Source organism: Schistocerca gregaria, chromosome X, assembly GCF_023897955.1.
Source record: "Schistocerca gregaria isolate iqSchGreg1 chromosome X, iqSchGreg1.2, whole genome shotgun sequence".
NCBI classification, from domain to species: domain Eukaryota; kingdom Metazoa; phylum Arthropoda; class Insecta; order Orthoptera; family Acrididae; genus Schistocerca; species Schistocerca gregaria.
In genome coordinates, this window is record NC_064931.1 from 703696092 (window position 1) to 703721345 (window position 25254).

A 25254-nucleotide genomic window follows, 5' to 3' on the forward strand; every position below is an offset into this window, starting at 1 on the left:
ACCGGACGTTAGTCATTATTTTGAAGTGAGCCACATAGAAGGGTATATGCACATGCCGAGGTACAAAGTTTTTCTAAGCTTATTGTCTTGATTTGGGCTTCTTTGTCCTCTTTAGAGGTTCGATAATGTCCACAGGCTGGTCTAGTACTTTGAAAATTATTCAGTGAAATGATTATAAAAAGTCTGATAATTTCAAATTATGAAATGAAGTAAAGTACCTGAAGTTTTAAACGTTTGCATTCGGGCGATTTTCACACATTGTAATGACACAGTTTGAATAACAATTAGAACAATAAGTCTGCTTTCTGCAGCCTCACACAAAGACTTGAGCACCATTTGCTACAACATCCTGTCAAATCTGTACACGATGAAGAAGAACAGATACTATACAATGGATCTTCGTCAGAGACAATCACTACTACATATTTATCAAAATTTAACAGTAATGAATTTACAAAATTTTATGTTAAAACTTCAGCATTGTCGTAAGCACATTCAATATAAATATCTAGGCATGAATTTTTATGGATCTTACTTCTGAATGGGCCTTCCTTTTGTAAACGAAGATAGCAATACCCGATGGTATCGTAAGATTCTTAATGTGTCAAGGGTTTGATTACACTACGCCAACCAGTAGTGACTGCATTGCTGCTTTATTTCGCTTTTTTTTCGATGTGTTGCTTAGTTTTATTGCAACTGATTTCCTGGCCTGGTTTCGAATATGGTGTATCAAGTTCTTCCATTACGTTATTTCCGTTTGTAGGCACTAGAGAGTTACATGAAGTCACACGTGCAGACTTGCATGCAGATGTTGGTATACTAGAAGTGTGTTCATACCGGCAGAACCGTACTAGAAAGCCAGATTAAATTTTACCTTTGAGCAACTTATATTTAAGACGCACGGGAGATTATATCAGCATTTAAGACAGCTATAGTAATTCAGTTGATCAAATTTCCCTGCTAGAGCACCGAGACCGAGAGCAGTGCCCTTTTCCAAGGATCCCTATTGATTTTCCAGACGCTGATGGGCACCCGTCACCGGTGACGTAAAGCATTTCAAGCTGTAAAGCACGCGTTTTCTCGATTCGTTAAAGTGAGAGCATACGAAAACTGCAGTAGCAACTGTAGCCGCTCCCTGGATTGCAGAACGTGTCTGTCGAAATAACGTTTTACGTGTATTGAATCTGCTGCTTACCTCGCGGTAAAGCACTCCTCAATATAAAAAGAACTTCTACAAAATTCGAACACTGCGTTAGTGTTTTTAATGCGCCGAATCAATTAGCTGACGGAGGGGTTAAAACAGCGAATTAAGGAGCAGCAAACGTCGTTACCGTGTGATACAGATTTCTATTTTCGAACTCTGTTCAGTGACCCCCATAGAGGCCGGGTATTCCATGCGGAGTGCTTCGGCGGCTGGAAATGATGATTACGTGTATCTCCGAGCAATGGAAGATGATTTGCGTGTACTGAGGCAACCGGGAAAAGTCGTAATATTTTTAATATTCGTGACAACGGGGTAAACGACAGATATACGGGGTGAACACCTCCACCGATAACATTGTAAGCGATCTGTGACCTCTGGGGACTCATTATAGGGTAATAATGTAATTATAATTTGTTCGTTTTGTTATCCCAATTGCCTCGTATCGGCGATACTATCTTCACAACAGTGAAAAAGCCTGTAATTTGCAGTCACCAAAACGTACAACAGCAAATTCGGAGTAATGCAACAAGCCTCTACAGATGGAAAGCACTGCGCGAAATGCTCAGCATAGCATTGTATACCGGTCTTCCATTGCATCAGTGAACTGATGAACGAAGTGCATATCGGCCAACTCTCCATCAGTAAATCTACCCATCCAACTGTGTATCATTGTTAACGTACTACTAACACAACACAACCTATACTCTGTTCATCATAAGAATAAACCTGAGCCCGCATATCGTGGTCGTGCGGTAGCGTTCTCGCTTCCCACGCCCGGGTTCGATTCCCGGCGGGGTCAGAGATTTTCTCTGCCTCGTGATGGCTGGGTGTTGTGTGATGTCCTTAGGTTAGTTAGGTTTAAGGAACGACCTGTATAAACAACATAGACTGGCTATGGCACCGCCATCTTTGAAGCAACTTGAAAACTCAGCCGCCATGTCTCGTAATGTCAAGGTGCAGCCAACACGTCGTCTGCTAATACTGATTGTTGTTATTATTTACTACGCATGGCGTAAAAAAAAGCCAATCTGCACTGACAATCTGATTTCTCTACGGTAAAACATATAGTGATGAAGGCTAGAAGAAATGAAACACACTTCTGACATCGATTAATTGAAAAGTTTATTCCGAAATGTTGCAGTTCATTTCGCTGCAGTGCCATATAGATTAGGTCAAAAACAATTTTAAATAGTTCAGTAGGTCCAAAAACGACCAATTGACAGCGCAGGATGGCGTAATTTAACAGACTTCCTCAAATAATTATAAACTTTGAAGGAGTAAAAATTGAGTGTAAGGGCAAACTGTCTTATTTCTTTAGGATATTCAGGAATTGAACATTTGTTTTGCATTGCAAAAATGTGCTTCAGAATATCACTATTTTTGTCACATCGTATCACTTCAGAAGCACAGTCTTGAAGTCTCTTATTTAGGCCTACAACCACTGTTTCATATGTCACAATGTGTTTCTTCTTTCTTGAAACATTTGCCTTGCATGTTCCGCTTGCTTCCTCGGCTTCTCAGTCCTTTTCTGTAGTGCCTCATAATTCTGTTTCAATTTTTTGGGGCTAGGCAAACAATAAGAATAATCTGTATGATCATTCTGATTCACTCTTTCACCTACAAAAATGAAGTATTATCATTAAGCTTTATTTTTCTTTAAACATACATTGATTAACAGTAAAATTCACACATAACCCATATAGCAAATAAATAACAGGAAAACTATTTTACCTGGTTCATTTGATAAGGAAGCTGATTCTTCACTAACAGGCCGTTTCCTTGGTTGTCTCTATACTGTAGTTGTTTTCTGCAGATGGTCAGCAAACGTAAATATTGTCGGTACTGCGTTTGCCAGAAGCCGCCTTTTCTTGTTTGTACTATACATGTATCTATCTTCAAATTGAAACGAGCATATGTAACTATATTGAGTTGGTTGCCACTTATCCTGCCTCATATTGGCTACCCACCGACTTAACAGCTGTCTTTTTCAGAGTAAATCTAAAAATAAAGAGACGTGTATACAATAGCTTATTTACATTTTGTATACAGCTTAAACACGAAAATTATGCACAAGATGCTAAGTACAACACGAATTTAGATACTCACCTGAAATATGATATTCCAGTTGTTTTATCACTTCTATTAGCGCACATACACTGGGCATGATTCGCGGTCGGTCAATAAGACTTTTAAAACAAATTACAACCGGAAAACTGATTTTCTAACGCCAGTACTATACACCAAGTGTAAATATACTGACATGTAGACGTTTCAAAAAATGGCGTCGGTGTTGCTTTTTGCTGCCGCTGGGAGCGCTGTTACCTCACAGATAGCCACTCTATGTAGTTTATATACCTCCTTGGGTTTAAGTAGTTCTAAGTTCTAGGGACTGATGACCATAGATGTTAAGTCCCATAGTGCTCAGAGCCAATAAACCTGATGTAAACATTACGCCGTGTATTCTTCCGCGTTTGCTTGAATCTCATTGGTTTTCGTTTCGCGTGGAGCGAAAGCCAAGCTGTGTCCAGTATAGTCAAGTACGATCATAAGGATACGTTTAATGCTGAGTTACACGCACATAGATTGAGCGATAGTGCGGGACCGCAGCTTTACAGGCGCATTTAACTGAGTCAGCACGGCAGAGCGCGCTGGTCCAACCAACCTGCAATGATGAGAACAGTTGCTATTCAGGCGCAGAAAGAGACGAACGGAGGAACAATATAGCTACGAATGTTATTTAATTTTTAAAGAGAATGAAGTAATATTCGACTAAACTCCAGCGCTACCGCGCGGATCTTAAGTGACCATAGGAAAGCGTAAAATGCTCTCGTTCTCACCTAATTACAAACAAGAGCGATGAAAATTCCTAGCTTAAACGCAGGGTAATTTTTCTGAGCGAGCTATGTGTTATGGAAAAGCATACTGCGCGGATTTCACCATATTGTGAATACTGAAGCCACTGAAGGTATTAATTACGGCCAGTCGTCTGGTAATCTCATAGCTCCTTATCTGAATCCGAGAAATACATTTCAGTTCTGGAACTGTCATCTGTTCCAGTACGTCTGGCAGCTTGGCAGTCTTATTATTTCTCGCGACAAATCCCTCAACTTGGCTCCAGGTCAGATCTGTTGCGTTCATATTTTAATGACACAGTGGCAGCTTTTGTATGGCTTGCTCGATGCTGTGAAAATGGTTGTTTTTCGTGTTTCTGCGACTCGTATCACTGTGGTTCGTATGGGATTACATCTGTCTTATAAAACAATGGACACAGTCCAAATGAAGAGTATTTGGTTTTTCATTTTGTCCTAAAAATTAATATTTTTGTAATTTAAAGCAACCATTATTAACAATATCGATAATTAAGGATTTTTATTTGAAATGAAAACATGAATTTTGCTTGCGATATGTAATTAGAACCGAGAAGACTTGCATTATTAATTAAAATTATGATTAATTTTACAGTTACGATGTTGGTATTTCAAATAGAACAAAAAAAACTTCCACCAGCGATTCATGAACTGCACCAGATCGTCATTCTACTACGGTACCGATTCCTCTAAACATCATGTGTATTTGTGTATCAACTGTATCAAATACAGTCCCTCCGAGAAATTCAAAGCGAACTCTTCTTGTAAATTGATGAAAAACGTTAAGAACAACATATTTCTCGGCACTTTTAATCGTGTTCCACACGCGTGCTTTTCTACGGAGCAGGAAGCAGCCTCAGCCATTTTCACAGTGCGTATTAACAACGCGATAATCAGAGCACAGCAGTAAAAAGACTGTGACTGTGCACGATTTTTTACAAGAAAACTACATAGCTACATCGCGATAAAGAAATACTTTGATGGCTTTTAATGCATTAGAATATCTTAAAGTTTCATTTAAGGTACGTAAGTGACGAGATACCCATTACATAAGTAGGACCTACTTCCAAGAGCGTAACAACACCAGAATACGTGTGCCATGGCTTCTGACCTATCACCGCATTTGTATTTATTTACATCAGGTTTATTCTTACGATTAACGGAGTGTAGCAGTAGGAGGGAGTGTTGTACTTGGGGAATAGTCTACCTGGGAAAACACGATGTTTCTTGGCCGCTGTTTCAACGTAGCGTCAGATTTTAGAATCGCGCGGAAGATTGTGGATTGGAAAACGCCATGAACAGTTTACGACATTTTCTACTGTTTTTGTTGCGAAACAGGAGGTTGTGTTTTGTGTATAATTCGTAAATATTTTCAATTCTACAAACTGAAATGCTGTATAATATACTAAATCTGTTAGGAAGACGTTCTTAATTCTTCAAAAAAAAAAAAAAAAAAAAAAAAAAACTGTTTAAATGGTTCTGAGCACTATGGGACTCAACATCTGAGGTTATCAGTCCCCTAGAACTTAGAACTACCTAAACCTAACTAACCTAAGGACATCACACACATCCATGCCCGAGGCAGGATTGGAACCTGCGACCGTAGCGGTCGCGCTATACCAGACTGCAGCGCCTAGAACCGCTCGGCCACACCGGCCGGCTATTAATTCTTCAGTTACAGAATTCTATCGAGAGTAAAATTTTGTATATTTTTAACACTAGTTACACAAGAGGACTTCAAGGACAAGTAGCTTTTATTGAATGGTTCACTAGACTTAAAAGCGACACAGATGTTTGAAACTTTTTTTCAGCCTCGTCACCAATGGTCTGTGCACAACGGTCGAAACTTTCTCCCAGTCGTTTAATTCCTAGACTGTAGAAATCCGTTCCTCGTCACGGAGCCATTCGAGGACCGCTGTGTGAACGTCCTCATCATCGCAAAATCCTTGACTCCTGCGAATCAGTTCCTTGACTGTCGTTTGTGGACGATATCGATTGCTTTTCTTCGCGAGCGGCATCACCCTATCTGTGCGACCACGGTCAAATTGTTGGCAACATTTCACTGCGTCTGGACGTGACACTGTGTTTTTTTTTCACATACTGCCAGGGTTTCACGCTGAATTTGTGTGCAATTTAGACGTTTTCCCCCCAAGAATCGCAGTGTCCCGCATACTTCGGAGTACATTTCCATTTGCCGTGCCATTTCAAACGCACTCTGATGCACCTGTGGTCCTTACCGCAGCAGAACTGTGTCTATAGGAATCCCGGAACATATACTCTCTTCTGGAAATGCGTCAATGTTGTTGTGCAGTGCTCCTGGAGTGGGACAACATGTGTAACTTAGTTTTGAAGTACCCTCAAATAACGCGTGGGCGGTTAAGCCACACTTCGTTGCTCGTGCACCATCTCGTATCTTGAAACAAAAGGAGGTTTTACACCATAGAACATGTGATACTTGCAAATGAACTCAGCTTTAATTTCTCAACAATTTTACCTGTGTAGAAAATGGAAATTTGTGTCAGTTTCTAACTGCTTCTATTACAAAATATATTTTACTTATAGTTGGTTCTCTACAATACTTCCACTTAATTTGATTTGACTTAGTGACTTTTTGGTGTGTAGTAGATCAATAATGTAGCAGTGAGACTGTTAAATACTGCATTGACAAGATTTCCTCGACTGCAACATTTAAAAACTGGTATGGCATATTTCTTCTCAAGGATATGACATGTTGGACCTTGGAACATTTTGTTCACACTTGGAACAACCTTACTTTTCCGGAGCAATTCTTGTCAGTTGCTGATACAGCTGTCTCACATGACTACACGGCATCTCCCTGTCCTTCGCAGTGATGACTCAGCATCAGATGCTGTTCACGTCTCTTACGAGGGTTACTCCAAAAGAAATGCACACTATTTTTTTTAAATCCATCTTTATTGTACATGTTTGGAAGTTTTACAGTGTTTAGATACATCCTTTAGGAACAATATTTTCATTTCTCCACATAATTTCCATCCCTCTCAACTGCCTTACTCAATCTTGAAACCAGCACCTGTATACCCGCACAGTAAAATTCTGGACCAACCTATTGGAGCCACTGTTCGGCAGCATGCACAAGGGAGTCATCATCTTCAAACTTTGTTCCATGAAGAGAGTCTTTCAGTTTCCCTAAGAGATGATAGTCACATGGAGCCAGGTCAAGACTGTAAAATGGGTGTTTCAGTGTTGTCCATCCGAGTTTTGTGATCGCTTCCATGGTGTTTTGACTGACATGTGGCCGTGCATTGTCGTGCATCAGCAAAACATCGTGCTTTTGCCGATGTGGTCGAACACGACTCAGTCGAGCTTGAAGTTTCTTCAGTGACGCCACATATGCATCAGAATTTATGGTGGTTCCACTTGGCATGATGTCCACAAGCAAGAGTCCTTCGGAATCGAAAAACACTGTAGCCATAATTTTTCCAGCAGAAGGTGTGGTTTTGAATTTTTTTTTTTTCCTTGGGTGAATTTGCATGATGCCACTCCATTGATTGCCTCTTCGTCTCTGGTGAAAAATGATGGAGCCATGTTTCATCACCTGTCACAATTCTTCCAAGAAATTCATCTCCACCATTCCCGTACTGTTCCAAAAGTTCGGTGCATACCGTTTTTCTTGTTTCTTTGTGAGCCACTGTCAACATCCTGGGAACCCACGTAACACATACCTTTTTTAACGCCAACACTTTCAGTATTCTGCCAACACTTCCTTCCCCTATCTCAACGTAGCGTGACAATTCGTTCACTGTGATGCGTATGTCAGCAGTCACCAATTCTTTAACTCTCTGCACATTGTCTGGAGTGTGTGCAGTACGAGGCCTGTCGATGCGAGGACAATCCTCAATATTGCCGCACCCGCTTTCATCACGGAACCTGCTTGCCCACTGACTAACTGTACTGCGATCGACAGCACCATCTCCATACACCTTTTTCAACCTCTTGTGGATGTTTCTCACTGTCATGTTTTCACAGCACAGGAATTTCATGACAGCACGTTTCTTCTGACGAACGTCAAGTGGAACAGCCATCTTGAAGACATGCTGTGACGGCGCCACTCATGGGAACAGTTTGAACTAAGTTTGAAAACAAGCGGGAATGTATCTACACACTGAAAACTTTCACACATGCAGGATGAAAACTGAATTTTTACAAATATAGTGGGCATTTCTTTTGGAGTGACCCTCGTATATACACTACCACTCCTGCAACAACATTGAATATGAAAAACACTAATGTACTCTGATGACTGATCTGCCACAGAGAATTGCGACTCATTTACATACACGCCAGTATTGCGTACATGTGCGAAGTTCTTACATCGACATCCAAGCATTTCGCCTTGGCCCTTCTCCCTTTCTGTCAGGCAGTATGTGTTAAACTTCCGTTACACGGCTGACTAGAGGCGAGAGTCTGAAAAGTGATCAGACTACAAACCTCTCCCCTACTAAACGCAAACCTGACGGCAGAGAGATAAGTGGGGATTACCGTTGTCAACAGCGAGTACCGTGACTGAATGAAATAAGTTTGTTTCCAAACACACTACCGATATTTGAAGTGTTACACACTATAAATGGGGATAAGCAGTCAAATGAGATGCAATTACTCGCTAATGAGCCACAGGAGACCATTGGTCCTTTATAACAGTATACTCGGAAAATATTCGTCAACAGTCTCCGAAATTTTGTCGGTCGAGTTACAATTTACCCTGTATAATTTTTAATGAATTACTTCTTTTCTGTATAGTTCCTTACAAAATAAAGAAAAGCTTTTTATTTGTATTCTGGTGTATCTCTATTACCAGGTGTAGAAGTATGAAACCGGAATTTGCCTATAGATGGTGCCAGCCGTCAGTGAAGGGCTCGTGAGACCGCGTCTGCAGCGCCATCTGTTTCCTGTAACGGCTGACGACGAATGTCAACACGCAGTTACCCAAGTTCCATACCTCATTATCTGTTTCAAACCCGTAAACGTGTCGAGTTTTGTGCATACGAACTGCGATTTGCGGACAGCATTGGTTTTCTGTTATTAATTGAAGAAAACTGCTGCAGAATTGCATTGAATGCTTGTCGAAGCTTTCGGCGAACATGCTTTTGGGAAAACACAGTGTTTCGAGTAGTTCAAAATATTCAAAAGTGATGATTTTGACGTGAGAAACGACGAGCGTGGGATACCACCGGAAAAGTTCAAAAGACAACGAATTTCAGGCCTTATTGGATGAAGATGATATTCAAACTCAACAGGAACTTGCGGAATAATTGAATGTGACGCAGAAAGCCGTTTATCTTCCGTTGAAAGCTATGGGAAAGGTGCAGAACGCGGGAAAATGGGTTCCGCATCAACTGAATGAAAGACAGCAAGCAAATAGAAAGAAAACTTTGGAATGCTGCTCGCCAGATACAAAAGAGAATCATTTCTCAATCGAATAGCGACAGGTGATGAAAAATGGATATATTTTGAGAATTCTAAGCGTCGCAAATCGTGGGTGAATCCAGGCAAAGCGTCAACATCTACTGCAAGTCCAAATTGCTTTCGAAAGAAGACAATGGTCTGTGTTTTCTGGGATCAGAAGGCTGTCATCTATTATGAGCTGCTAAAAAGTGGTGAAACCGTTAACACTGATCGCTACCAACAGCAAATAATAGTTTTAAATCTAGCATTACGTGAAAAACGACCGGAATATGGAAAAAGGCAACACAAAGTCTTATTGCTCCCTGATAACGCCCCATCACACGCAGCAAAACGGGTCAGGGAAACGACCGAGGCGTTAAGTTGCGAAATACTAGGGCACGCGACTTATTCTCCAGACTTGACTCCGTCCGATTATCATCCGTTTGCATCACTGGCACACGCTCTCGCTGAACAACGCTTCAGTCCGTATGAAAATTACTGGCTGACTTGTTCGCTTCAAAAGAACAGTTTTTTTGCGTGGCATTTATAGCCTGCCGGAGAGGTGGGAGAAATGTATAAACATCAATGTAGATTATTTTGAATAAAATATTGTTTATCAGTTTCAAGCAACAGAGGTACAATTATTGCAACAAAATTCCGGTTTCATACTTCTACACGTAGTACATGTTCTGCTTTTCCTCTGAGCAATGGCAACGATTTTCATCACAGTACACAATCGTGCTGATATTTTCGAGTCAAAATATATGTACTGGAAACACCTTGGACCAAAATAACTGACTATATTCGCTTCCAGAATTAGGGCGGAACACCCGACTCTCTCATGCCTCTGTCATTTCATATAATGTATACGGCAACTACACTAACTTAACATGTTTTCCAGTACAGTTTTTATACTTAGTTGCTAGAAACGAGTACAATGGATTTTAACGGTCATTTTCTATACTATGCTTTGACAGACATACAGAGAGAGAGATATATATATATGAAACGAACGAACTCGTGGTCAAGGACTGGAAAGTGTTTCAAGGCAGCGCGGTCTTAAGGTCGGCCTGTTCTTGTGCTTCATGGAACTTTACAGTCCCCGGCCCCCGTTAGGAATGAAAGTGTCTATTGTCTCCCCGGCTGCGTTTACTTTTACTGTAGTTTTTACGAATTTCACGAGTCTTTATTGAGATAAGTTTCTCAGACTCAACATTATTTGATATCTATGACACAAGGCAGAGTGTACCAGTTCTGCGTCACTCGTATAATAATAGGCACGAAGAATTCACAAATGGTTTATCACAGGGTTCTATTTTGTGTCGTCTGCTGTTTGTGAGAGCCAAAAATGAAATTCCACTCGCAATTTTAGAAGATACAATTATTTTCCTTTTTGCTGATGATTCAAGTACAGGGGATAGGAAAAATATTGTGAACAGTGGTGGTAGTGGCATGGTTGTGTTTGACGGTCAACAACGCAGGCAAGTCACGTGTCGCGCTAGACTAGGCATCAGTGCAGGTTGCTTACGAGTAGTGCACACTTCGTATTTGCATTCAGAGGCAGAAGTCAACGTGCAATGAAAGACCTAACAGAATTACAAAGAGGGCAGATTGTGGGGCCCGATTAGCTGGAGCGTCAGTAATCAAGACAGCCAACTTACTGAATGTTTCAAGAGCAACTGTTTCAACAGTAGTGACAGCCTACACAAAACAGGGAAGACATCATCGTGTAAACGTAATAGTGGGCGCAAATCAAAATTAAATGTCAAAGATCGTCGTACGCTAACACGAATGGTGTAAAAACAACACAAAACTAGTTAGGTTTAAGTAGTTCTAAGTTCTAGGGGACTGATGACCACAGATGGTAAGTCCCATAGTGCTCAGAGCTATCTGAACCTTGTTTTCGGCAACTCAGTTTAGAAGAATGGTATACAGAATCGTGTTGTAAGACTTACACCTGGTGCTAGTTCTATAATATCCTCCGTATATATCTTTTTAAAAACCTTGGTTCTTTGACAACGGTTTCACAACATTAGGACGAAAAATCAACTCTACAAAATCGTTAGGGCCTTAAAGTTTGTACTGAAAGGCGTCATATACATTCAGCAACATGACACAACATATGATATGTTTTATAAGTAATGCGATGGATATAAAACTTCTTGAAACATCGTTTCTTGAAGTTCAGTGGTCGTAAAATACTATTAAACTAAAGTAAAAAGTGTAGACCGCATAAAATAATTGTATTTTAAAAAGGGTGACTGGTTTCGATTAATGTTTGATCATCTTCAGCCAGTTACTCGTTGCTGACTGCTGTAGATGGTACGAACTGGTCTAGCAGTTGGTCTTCACTCCATCCTAGAGCAGCTCGTGCTCCTGGCCCCATCTACTGCAGTCAGCAACGAATAACACCTGAAGATGATAAAACATTGACGGAGACGGGTCTCCTTTTTCAAAATAAAATTATTTTATGCAGTTTAAACTGTTTTTATTATAGTTTTAGTAATGCGGTGGTGTTGAACACGGAATTAAAGACCGTTCTTTTGGGCAACTGCGTCTTCTCCGTTTAACAATATCTCCACAGAAACTATTAAAATTAATGTATTGGGTTGCAGTATATAATTGAAGTACAATAATATTTCATTATGTTAACTCCTTTCATTTATTGCACTCGAATAGAAAGTATAATTTCAAATTCTTTCCACATTTCCATGGGATCCATTTAATACGAATAATGTAATGTTATCACGAAACGAAATCTCCTTCAAATTCTGAAGTTCGCAGGGGTAAAATACGGGGAGCGAAAGGCTATTTACAATTTGTACAGAAACCAGATGGCAGTTATAAGAGTCAAGGGCCGTGAAATGCAAGCAGTGGTTGAGAACGGAGTGAGACAGGATTGTAGCCTACTCCCTGATGTTATTCAATTTGTATATTGAGTAAGCAGTAAGGGAAACAAAAGGAAAGTTTGTAACAGGAATTAAAACCCAAGAAGAAGTAAAAACTTGGTTTGCCGACGACATTGTAATTCTGTCAGAGGCACAAAAGGACCCGGAAGAGCAGTTGAACAGAATGGACAGTGTCTTGAAAGGAGGGTATAAAATGAACATCAATAAAAGTGAAACGAGGATAATGGAATGCAGTCTATTTAAATTAGGTGATGCTGTGCGAAATAGATTAGGAAGTGAGACACTTAAAGTAGTAGATGACTTTTGCTACTTGGGGAGCAAAATAACTGTTTGATGGTCGAAGTAGAAAGGATATAAAATGTAGACTGGCTATGGCACGAAAAACGCTTCTGCAGAAGAGAAATTTGTTAACATCGAGTATAGATTTAATGTCAGGAAGTCTTTAGTGAAAGTATTTGTATGGAGTGTAGCCATGCCTGGACCAAAGACCACAACAACAAAATCACGAAACTTAGGATTCTTCAAATTTCATACGTAGTGTATGTTACATGAAACTCTGTGACTGTAGTAAGTGAATAACTAGAGCATCCAAAAATAAATAGATTGTTAGTTTAGGAGTAATTGTTACATCTATTGGTTAGCAGATATACAACTGCTGTCAAAGAACTGCAGTAGTGAGGCAAAGTAATACACTGATCCGTCCTTCGGCCAAGGTTGTTATGTTAGCGGACAGCATTGTTGTCATCCAAGAGGAGTAGACTTGTTATTCTGTACCCAACATATAAAGGTAAAGGGAACATAGACAGCTTTACGAAGCAAACACACGCTTGACACTTGGTAACATGTCGGAGGAAAGCAACAGTGCGTATCTCACTAGGATCAACAAAGGAAAGAAGGAAGATTAGATTTTCGCGTGTCATTGACAAGGAGGGCATTGTAGACGCAGAACAAGCTCGGATTAAGGAAGGGTGGGGAAGGAAATCGGCCGTATCCTTCTCAGTGGAACCATCCCGGCATTCGCCTCAAGTGATGTAGGGAAACCACGGAAAACCTGGATCTGGATGGCCTGACGAAATGTTGAACCCACGTCCTCCCGAATGCAAGTCCAGTGCCTTACCACGGTGTTACTCTGATCAGCGTGTTGACGACAGAAATGAGACTGTTGGATAGAGAAACAAGCTGAAGGGGGGAGACGCATTTGTAATGGTGTGCTATAAGCGTAAACTAAAGATGAAACGGTAGGACAAAAAACGAAAATAAGGGATATCTAGTAGAATTTACGAAGGAAGAAAGCTTATCAAAGATTTTATGGAGACTAGAAATCTACTCTGTAGGAATCAGCATGGGTTTCGAAAATGAAGATCGTGTGAAACCCAGCTCGCGCTATTCGTCCACGAGACTCAGAGGGCCATAGACACGGGTTCCCAGGTAGATGCAGTGTTTCTTGACTTTCGCAAGGCGTTCGATACAGTTCCCCACAGCCGTCTAATGAACAAAGTAAGAGCATGTGGGCTATCAGACCAATTGTGTGATTGGATTGAAGACTTCCTAGATAACAGAGCGCAGCATGTCATTCCCAATGGAGAGAAGTCTTCCGAAGTAAGAGTGATTTCAGGTGTGCCGCAGAGGAGTGTCGTAGGAGCGTTGCTATTCTCATTATATATAAATGACCTTGTGGATAACATCGGAAGTTCACTGAGGTTTTTTGCGGATGATACTGTGGTATATCGACAGGTTGTAACAATGGAAAATTGTACTGAAATGCAGGAGGATGTGCAACGAATTGACGCATGGTGCAGGGAATGGCAATTGAATCTCAATGTAGACAAGTGTAATGTGCTGCGAATACATAGAAAGAAAGATCCTGTATCATTTAGCTACAATATAGCAGGCCAGCAACTGGAAGCAGTTAATTCCATAAATTATCTGGGAGTACGCATTAGCAGTGATTTAAAATGGAATGATCATATAAAGTTGATCGTCGGTAAAGCAGATGCCAGACTGAGATTCATCGGAAGAGTCCTAAGGAAATGCAATCCGAAGACAAAGGAAGTAGGTTACAGTACACTTGTTCGCCCACTGCTTGAATGTTGCTCAGCAGTGTGGGATCCGTATCAGATAGAGTTGATAGAAGAGATAGAGAAGATCCAACGGAGAGAAGCGCGCTTCGTAACAGGATCATGTGGCAATCGCGAAAGCGTAACGGAGATGATAAATAAACTCCAGTGGAGGACTCTGCAAGAGACGCTCAGTAGCTTGGTACGGGCTTTTGTTAAAGTTTCGAGAACATACCTTCACCGAAGAATCAAGCAGTGTATTGCTCCCTCCTACGTATATCTCGCGAAGAGACCATGAGGATAAAATCAGAGAGATTAGAGCCAACACGGAGGCATACCGACGATCTTTCTTTCCACGAACGGTGGAGGCTCACCGGTGCTTTTAATTCGTCTCTTGGTGTGGTCTATACTAGATCACTCGACGGATTGACTGACGAGGAGATTCAGTTTTTCCTCGCTGAGCAGGGCGTGACGGCTGTCCATAGGGTCATGAAAAAGGTCAACAATGACCTTGTACCGACCTGGACACTATTCTTGACCTTTGATAGTGTTCAGCTGCCGTCGCGCATCAAGGCGGGCTAAGAGGTTATTTCTGTTTGCCCCTATGTCCCGACACCTACGCGCTGCTACCAGTGTCAGCGTTTTAATCACACTCGCCATTCTTGTTCCAATGCGGCTACATGTTTGACTTGTTGCAGGGATGCCCATGAGGGTGACTGTCCACCTCCGTCTCCTCGTTGTGTGAACTGTCGCGGTGACCATGCAGCGTCCTCCAGCGACTGTCCCGTCTACAAGGAAGAACGCTGTATCCAAGAAATTAGGGTCAAAGAGAAAGTCTCCACCTCGGCTGCTCGCAAGCTATTCGCTAGTAGGAAGCCCACGTTGCTCCCAGCGGGGAAGTACAGTACTGTCCTCGACTTTCCTCGGACTACCAGGGAGGTGGCGACGCAGACATGCGATCTGACCTTCAGCACTACGGTCGTCCGTTCGGCCAGTGCTAAGATCGCCCGGTCGACGTCTCCTCTTCCTCCCGTCGCCACTCCGACACAAGCACCTTTATCAGCTTCTGCCAGGACGAAGACCCAGAAGTCAGAAGCACGGGCCTTCAAGAAAGAACCGTCTCGTGCAGAGCTTCTACGTACCTCGAACCCTCAGCCATCGACCACTCCTTCCACAAAACGACCTTCCAAGAAAGCTCATAGGAAGCACAGTTCTCCTTCCCCGCCACGGCGCATTTCTCCTCCTGCGCCCCCCCAGCGGTTGCCGTCCCAGGCCGTCATCCGTTTCGCCTGGCCGCACCGCTGGTAGCCGAACATCTGGCCGTTCACCAGCGAGTAAGCTCCCCCTCCCGGCCATTTTCACAAGATGGCCGATGAACCCATAGAACAAATGGACAATGACTGCCCGCCTCCTGCTAGCGGCGGCAGTGCTCGCTCGAAGCCGGGCCCTCAGCGGCCTTCGAGATGACCCCTTCTTGCGTCTTCTTCTTCTCACGATGGCACTTATTCACTGGAATATTCGCAGCATTCGCTCCAACCGAGAGGACTTGAAATTGCTGCTCCGCTTGCACCGTCCGCTCGTCGTAGCCCTCCAGGAAACGAAGCTACGCCCAATGCGATCAAATTGCCTTGGCACACTACACCTCTGTGCGTTTTGACTTACCCCCTGTGGCAGGTATTCCGGCTCGTGGAGGGGTTATGTTGCTGGTCCGGGAATAATATCAAATATGTACTATACACATGGAATCTTGTAGGCCAAAAATGATGGCTGAGGCCTTTTTCTCAATCTGGCTATAAAGTCGCTGAGCAGCGGTGAGCGTTTCGGACACAAAAGTGATTGGGCGTTCCACCCTGCAAGTCGCATGGGACAGGACTGCCTGCACCCCGTAGTCTGATACATCTCTTACCAGAATAAGAGGTTTAGTGGGTTCATATGTGTGAGGGGTGGAGAAGAGCCTGTTTTAAGTCTCTCATAGCTTCTCCACATGCTGGGGTCCATTGCGAACAGAAGTTTTTCTACAGTAGTTGGTGTAGTGGTGGTTTGGCAACTGTAGCCTCAAGGTAAATAAGCTTGCGGTAGTAATTTAATTGCCCGAGCAGTGATGTCAAATGCTTGGCATTAGTAGGAAGCTATTTGTGGAACAAAGCAGCTACAAACCCAGATAATTTATTCAAAATAGCGGCCGTCTCCCAGCTCTCCAGTGACATCACTCACCCCCCTCCACCCTTGGAAATGGCGGGAAAAGATCAGATAAGCTATTTCCACTAACCAATCTTCACCCCTCCCCTTACCACTCCCATGATGTCACTCACTCTCCTCCATTTGCCCACCACTTGTGAACTGGTGGGAAAACACTCAGTCTGTGCTGAACTGCAGGAGAGGAAGGACATAAGGCACTTATTTATCAATTTATTTTGACAGGAAATGTGTTTTTGGTGGTGTTACCCTGCTATTAGGTTGTCCTCCACACACCTCCACCCTCCACCCCCACTTTCTGCCACCTTCTGCCCCCACTTTTTCCGATCGCGTTTGTGTATGTTCGCCTCGAAGTTTGAAGATGGAGGGCCATAGTCCACAATACCACTACTAGATGGTGCTCAAAACTCCTCTTTCCGCTGCCCCCTCCCCCATCCCCCTCCCCCCCCCCCCACACACACACTTTCGAGTTTCAGCTGCTTGTTTGGATGTGCTGTCCTACAGCTACTGTGATGTACATCACTTTTCTGGAATGGTGAGTGGGCTTAGTTTATTTTCGATGCTGGACTCAGAGACATTAAGCCACTTATTTTTTATTTTCCTCATATTACGAAGCACAGTTACACAATGGGAAACCCACGCTGGTGTCTAAGCACAGACAGGGAAATCAGAACAATTACATATCTAAAGGTTTATGGCATATTTCGGAACCCACAGCAGATCGTAAAAAAAAGAGACACACAGCTGATCGGATGTCTGAAAAATTCACCTAGGATTCGAAGCACTGTCGAACAGACGAGAAAAGTGGCCGGTTTTTTCAGTGAATTTTAGATGTCCTACAACTGCTGATCTTGAGATGCTTTAAAGCCACAGTGGTAGGTGGGTGGGGACATTATCCCACCTGTCCGAACCAGAGGATGCTGGTCTACCTGGACTTGGCTCTGAACACTTAAACAAAGAAGACATCAAGTGACTCTCTGCCGTCCCAGAACTTTTCGTAGATTCCTTATTCTGTCCCTGCCTTGTTCAAACCAGCATGTAGAAACTCCTATCCCCACGAGAAAGGGTGTCTTGTGACTATGACGTCATGGAACTTCCTGTGAATGGAGCATCCTGATTGGTGTTGAGTGTACCAGCCAAAAGGCTGCTGCTGATGTGGGAGCACTGTGTGCCACTTTCCACACATGGACAAATTACGGGAATGTCAGTAGAAAACAATTTTGTGCAGATTGAAGAATATACAGCAATCATATTGCACTGATACTTAAACAGTTCTGCTACTGTCGAAGAAAGCCGATCTCGAACCAGGCTATATCACAACAAACGATTGTACCGACATACCATATCGATGCAGTAAACACATCCTATCCTGCACCATACAAAATCATCACTTTTGCGTCCTGCACTGCCTGCATATAGCTGTCGACCACCAGACACTCCTACAATAAGGCGAAGACACACAGATCCCAAGAACAGAAGCACATGCACGGCATATAGTCACAGTGCTAGACATCTCCTGCAAGGTTGGTCGGTCATCCACCATGACCAAGGATCACGAGGCAACTTCCTCCATAAGCGGTGGCCCGATTCACGATTGGAGCGCCCTCCAGGGATAGCAGTCACTCTCCAAACTTGTGTACAGAGGCTGGACTGATTCCTCCAGCCTAAAGACGCCGGCTAACAGTATTTTTTCCGCCTACGCCTGCTTGCTGCCGTGGTTTCTGCAACAAGTTGCAACCACCTCGAGAATCTGGGGTTACAAGAATGTTTTTTTCTGACTTCTGTCGATGAGAAATGCATCATAAATCGTGAATTCATTTACCGATCTCGAAACCGATATGAGCTGCAAATCCGATTTTATACTCCAAAACGACGATATTTGTGACACTTCTATGCTGAAATAATTGAGTGGCATATGAAAATTTGCCGAATATCATAGCATTTACGCGAGCATTCTCGGGGAAATAATCGTTCACCCACACAGAGGGAGACATGGTTAGGTCAACTACACCTTCGAACCCCATATCACTGGTTCAGGAGGCTCAGTGACGGTTGGCGCCAAGCAGAGTTGTCCTAGAAAAGCAGCCACATACACTCCTGGAAATGGAAAAAAGAACACATTGACACCGGTATGTCAGACCCACCATACTTGCTCCGGACACTGCGAGAGGGCTGTACAAGCAATGATCACACGCACGGCACAGCGGACACACCAGGAACCGCGGTGTTGGCCGTCGAATGGCGCTAGCTGCGCAGCATTTGCGCACCACCGCCGTCAGTGTCAGCCAGTTTGCCGTGGCATACGGAGCTCCATCGCTGTCTTTAACACTGGTAGCATGCCGCGACAGCGTGGACGTGAACCGTATGTGCAGTTGACGGACTTTGAGCGAGGGCGTATAGTGGGCATGCGGGAGGCCGGGTGGACGTACCGCCGAATTGCTCAACACGTGGGGCGTGAGGTCTCCACAGTACATCGATGTTGTCGCCAGTGGTCGGCGGAAGGTGCACGTGCCCGTCGACCTGGGACCGGACCGCAGCGACGCACGGATGCACGCCAAGACCGTAGGATCCTACGCAGTGCCGTAGGGGACCGCACCGCCACTTCCCAGCAAATTAGGGACACTGTTGCTCCTGGGGTATCGGCGAGGACCATTCGCAACCGTCTCCATGAAGCTGGGCTACGGTCCCACACACCGTTAGGCCGTCTTCCGCTCACGCCCCAACATCGTGCAGCCCGCCTCCAGTGGTGTCGCGACAGGCGTGAATGGAGGGACGAATGGAGGAGACGTGTCGTCTTCAGCGATGAGAGTCGCTTCTGCCTTGGTGCCAATGATGGTCGTATGCGTGTTTGGCGCCGTGCAGGTGAGCGCCACAATCAGGACTGCATACGACCGAGGCACACAGGGCCAACACCCGGCATCATGGTGTGGGGAGCGATCTCCTACACTAGCCGTACACCTCTGGTGATCGTCGAGGGGACACTGAATAGTGCACGGTACATCCAAACCGTCATCGAACCCATCGTTCTACCATTCCTAGACCGGCAAGGGAACTTGCTGTTCCAACAGGACAATGCACGTCCGCATGTATCCCGTGCCACCCAACGTGCTCTAGAAGGTGTAAGTCAACTACCCTGGCCAGCAAGATCTCCGGATCTGTCCCCCATTGAGCATGTTTGGGACTGGATGAAGCGTCGTCTCACGAGGTCTGCACGTCCAGCACGAACGCTGGTCCAACTGAGGCGCCAGGTGGAAATGGCATGGCAAGCCGTTCCACAGGACTACATCCAGCATCTCTACGATCGTCTCCATGGGAGAATAGCAGCCTGCATTGCTGCGAAAGGTGGATATACAGTGTACTAGTGCCTACATTGTGCATGCTCTGTTGCCTGTGTCTATGTGCCTGTGGTTCTGTCAGTGTGATCATGTGATGTATCTGACCCCAGGAATGTGTCAATAAAGTTTCCCCTTCCTGGGACAATGAATTCACGGTGTTCTTATTTCAATTTCCAGGACTGTATTTATCAGCGTAATTTCGTACAATTAAATAGTACGACTGCAACGCCAATCTGGTGACATTCGAAAATGAACGAAGTGCTGGAAATACTTCCTTATGACGACTGTGGCTCTGGAAATATCAATTTTCCATGTAAATCTATATGCTCATTATGAAGGCATAATTTTCTACGTAAAATCTTTATTACTCCCACGAATGGACATGCATTGAAATCGCGATTTTCCACGTAAAAATCGATCTGTACATCCCTTACGGCCAGACATGTTCTGTTTACTTCCAATCCACATCATTTTCTTCGCACATGCAGGAACACAGACCACAGTAACTTTACACTGCAACACATAGGTCCCCTAACTCCGATTTCAGAGCATTTTTGCTTAAGCTAGAGAGGGTTCTTGATTCACTTTGTAGGAAGTACCAGAAAGTAGTTATATGTGGTGACTTCAATATTAATTTTGTACATGATTGTGCAAGGAAAAGGATGTTGGTAGATCTCCTAAATTCATATGACCTGATGCAAACTGTGTTTCTTCCAACTAGGGTGCAGGGGAGTAGTAGCACAGTCATAGACAATATTTTTATTCATTCTTCATTACTAGATGGACATTCTGTTAGTAAAAGGGTCAATGGCCTTTCAGACCATGATGCACAAATTTTAACATTAAAAGGTTTTTGTACTCAAACCAATGTCCTATTTAATTACAAACTACGTAGGAATGATAATCCAACAGCAATAGAGAGGTTTTCAAAACTTGTGAAGGAACAAGAGTGGCAAGATATTTATAGTGCCAATAATATAGATGATAAATACAATGCTTTCCATAACACATTTCTCATGCTCTTTGAGAGTTGCTTTCCATTAGAACATTCTTAACGGGGTACTAGCAGTAATGGACAGCCCGGTTGGCTGACTAGTGGGATAAGGATATCATGTAGAACAAAGCGGGAATTATATCAAAATGTTAGAAGTAGTCACAATCAAGCTACGGTGGCCCATTACAAACAGTATTGTAAGGTACTTAAAAATGGTATTTAGCAAGGCAAATAGAATAGCTAATTTACAGGATAAAATTAAAGCCATATGGTCAGTTGTGAAGAAGTGTCTGGTGAGCAGCACAAGGTTGATGATATAAAGTCAGTTCGTAGTAATAATATTTCTGTTACTGATAAATCAGATATATGTACAGCATTTAACAACCATTTTCTGAGCATTGCTGGTGAATTAAATAAAAATTTTGTTTCTACAGGAAATCATATAGTTCTCTTAGCAACTGCCTTTCCGGCCGAGATTGACGTCTGAAATACTCCTCTGTGATGCAGACAAGAGGGAGATTGAGTCAATAATTAAATCACTGAAGACTAAGGACTCTCATAGTTATGATGGAGTGTCTAGTAGAGTATTAAAGTACTGTGCTGCACATGTTAGCCCTGTATTTAGCCATATTTATAATTTTTCCTTTAGGAATGGTCAGTTTCCTAAGCGATTAAAATACTCAGTAGTAAAGCCGCTTTATAAAAAGGGAGAAAGGAATAATGTAGATAATTATAGACCTATTTCTATGCCATCAGCGTTTGCAAAAGTTATCGAAAAGGCTGTGTATGTAAGGTTAATTGATCATTTTATATCACACGATTTGCTATCAAATGTACAACTGAAAATGCTATATTCTCTTTTCTCTGTGAGGTACTGGATGGGCTAAACAAAAAGTTTCGAACGCTTGGCGTATTTTTTGATTTAACAAAGGCATTTGACTGTGTTGGTCTCACAATATTGCTACAGAAGTTGGATCATTACGGAATAAGGGGATTAGCTCACAATTGGTTCACCTCTTACTTCAGCAACAGGCAGCAAAAGGTCATTATTCACAATGTTGATATCGGCTGTGATGTGGGATCTGAGTGGGGTACTGTCAAGTGGGGGGTGCCCCAGGGATCAGTGTTGGGGCCGCTCCTGTTCCTTATTTATATAAATGATATGCCCTCTAGTATTATAGGTAACTCTAAAATATTTCTGTTTGCTGATGACTCTAGCTTGGTAGTAAAGGATGTTGTGTGCAACATTGACTCGGTTTCAAGTAGTGCAGTACATGACCTCAGTTCATGGCTTGTAGAAAATAAACTAACATTAAATCACAGTAAGACTCAGTTTTTACATTTTCTAACACACAATTCAACAAAACCTGACGTTTTAATCTCACAGAGCGGGTATATTATTAGTGAAACTGAACAGTTCAAATTCCTAGGTGTTCAGATAGATAGTAAGCTGTCGTGGAACGCCCACGTTCAGGATCTTGTTCAAAGACTTAATACTGCCATTTTCACTATTCGAACGGTATCGAAAGTGAGTGATATTTCGACACGGAAATTAGTCAACTTTGCATATTTTCATTCACTTATGTCGTATGGTATTATGTTTTGAGGTAACTCTTCCCATTCTAGAAGGATATTTTTGGCTCAGAAACGGGCGGTTCGGTCAATAAGTGGTGTGAGTTCCCGAACCTCTTGTCGACCTCTGTTCACGAGTCTGGGTATTTTGACTTTGGCCTCTCAATATGTATATTCCTTATTGCCGTTAATTGTTACCAATATTAGTTTATTTCCAACAATAAGCAGCTTTCACTCGGTTAATTCTCGGCAGAAATCAAACCTTCATTTGGATCGGACTTCCTTAACTCTTGTGCAAAAAGGTGTGCAGTATACTGCTGCATCCATTTTCAATAAGCTGCCACTCGAATTCAAAAATCTTAGCAGTAATCCACGCGCTTTCAAATCGAAACTGAAGAGTTTCCTCATGGGTCACTCCTTCTACTCTGTCGAGGAGTTCCTTGAAAAATTAAGCTGATTCTCATTGTACTGATAGCGTTTGCTTAAAGTTATGGACTGATTTTCTTTCAGGTTCATGAACATTTATTTTTATCTGTTATTACTTTTATGTTGTAAGTTCATGTACTGACACGTTCCATGACCTTGGAGATTTTCTCCTCAATTTGGTCCTACGGAACTTGACATGTAAATAAATAAATAAACATACACATTTCAGACAAGCAGTGCTACTATTGTTTATATGTCCATAGCCTCTGAAATAGATACGATACTGCGTGAAGAGTTTGACGGAGCACTGAAAGACCTGAGTCGAAACAAGGCCCCCGGAGTAGACAACATTCCATTAGAACTACTGACGGCCTTGGGACAACCAGACCTGACAAAACTCTACCAGCTGGTGAGCAAGATGTATGAGACAGGCGAAATACCCTCAGACTTCAAGAAGAATATAATAATTCCAATCCCAAAGAAAGCAGGTGCTGACAGATGTGAAAATTACCGAACTATCAGTTTAATAAGCCACGGCTGCAAAATACTAACGCGAATTCTTTACAAACGAATGGAAAAACTGGTATATGCGGACCTCGGGGAGGATCAGTTTGGATTCCGTCGAAATGTTGGAACACGTGAGGCAATACTGACCTTACGACTTATCTTAGAAGAAAGATTAAGAAAAGGCAAACCTACGTTTCTAGCATTTGTAGACTTAGAGAAAGCTTTTGACAATATTGACTGGAATACTCTTTTTCAAATTCTAAAGGTGGCAGGGGTAAAATACAGGGAGCGAAAGGCTATTTATAATTTGTACAGAAACCAGATGGCAGTCATAAGAGTCGAGGGGCATGAAAGGGAAGCAGTGGTTGGGAAAGGAGTGAGACAGGGTTGTAGCCTCTCCCCGATGTTGTTCAATCTGTATATTGAGCAAGCAGTAAAGGAAACAAAAGAAAAATTTGGAGTAGGTATTAAAGTTCATGGAGACGAAGTAAAAATTTTGAGGTTCGCCGATGACATTGTAATTCTGTCAGAGACGGCAAAGGACTTGGAAGAGCAGTTGAACGGAATGGACAGTGTCTTGAAAGGAGGATATAAGATGAACATTAACAAAAGCAAAACGAGGATAATGGAATGTAGTCAAATTAAATCGGGTGATGCTGAGGGAATTAGATTAGGAAATGAGACACTTAAAGTAGTAAAGGAGTTTTGCTATTTAGGAAGTAAAATAACTGATGATGGTCGAAGTAGAGAGGATATAAAATGTAGACTGGCAATGGCAAAGAAAGCGTTTCTGAAGAAGAGAAATTTGTTAACATCGAATATAGATTTATGTATCAGGAAGTCGTTTCTGAAAGTATTTGTTTGGAGTGTAGCCATGTATGGAAGTGAAACATGGACGATAACTAGTTTGGACAAGAAGAGAATAGAAGCTTTCGAAATGTGGTGCTACAGAAGAATACTGAAGATAAGGTGGATAGATCACGTAACTAATGAGGAGGTATTGAATAGGATTGGGGAGAAGAGAAGTTTGTGGCACAACTTGACTAGAAGAAGGGATCGGTTGGTAGGACATGTTTTGAGGCATCAAGGGATCACAAATTTAGCATTGGAGGGCAGCGTGGAGGGTAAAAACCGTAGAGGGAGACCGAAAGATGAGTACACTAAGCAGATTCAGAAGGATGTAGGTTGCAGTAGGTACTGGGAGATGAAGCAGCTTGCACAGAATAGAGTAGCATGGAGAGTTGCATCAAACCAGTCTCAGGACTGAAGACAACAACAACAACAGCCTCTGAAATAATTATGGTATGTCCATATTCACACTAGCTAGGTGATTCGATTCTCCTCAGTTCTAGGAAATTATTGGACATTTAGGTCTTCCAGGCAATCAGATTCGAGAACAGACTGCAGTTATTTTCAGTGAGCACTTCCTGATGGTGCTGCATCCCGCTAAGACTCTCTCAAATAAGTGTTGTAAAGCACAGGCGTCCAGCACTATGTGATAATCAACAGCACTGCCACGGACTAAAGAGTTGGAAAGACATCACCGTTATGGGCTGGTGTAATGTAATAAACATTGCAATCGATAGTGCCACAAAGAACAAGTGAGGATCTGCTTAGGGGAGCCGCTGAGACGACGTTCTGCATATCCCTAATGTTACTGCCGTATTACCTGCCATGTTTGTACACTATAGCATATCTAGTTGGACCTTTGCCCTGATATATTGTGCAGGTTTTTACGAAATGAATTATCCGTTACGGTCAGA

General features: G+C 42.7%; 1 protein-coding gene and 1 long non-coding RNA gene across 6 annotated transcripts in view; one reads left to right on the plus strand and one right to left on the minus strand.

Moving 5' to 3' along the window:
• LOC126299288 (sulfate transporter-like) overlaps window positions 1-25254 on the plus strand; it is a 417662-nt gene that overhangs the window by 187674 nt on the left and 204734 nt on the right. The window lies entirely within an intron of this gene.
• LOC126299290 (uncharacterized) overlaps window positions 2305-25254 on the minus strand; it is a 41236-nt gene continuing 18286 nt past the window's right edge. Inside the window, exons 2-3 of the long non-coding RNA XR_007552774.1 lie at window positions 2936-3202; window positions 2305-2821 (exon numbers count right to left, since the gene is read on the minus strand). This is a non-coding gene — a long non-coding RNA (uncharacterized LOC126299290). The remainder of the gene's footprint in view (window positions 2822-2935; window positions 3203-25254) is intronic.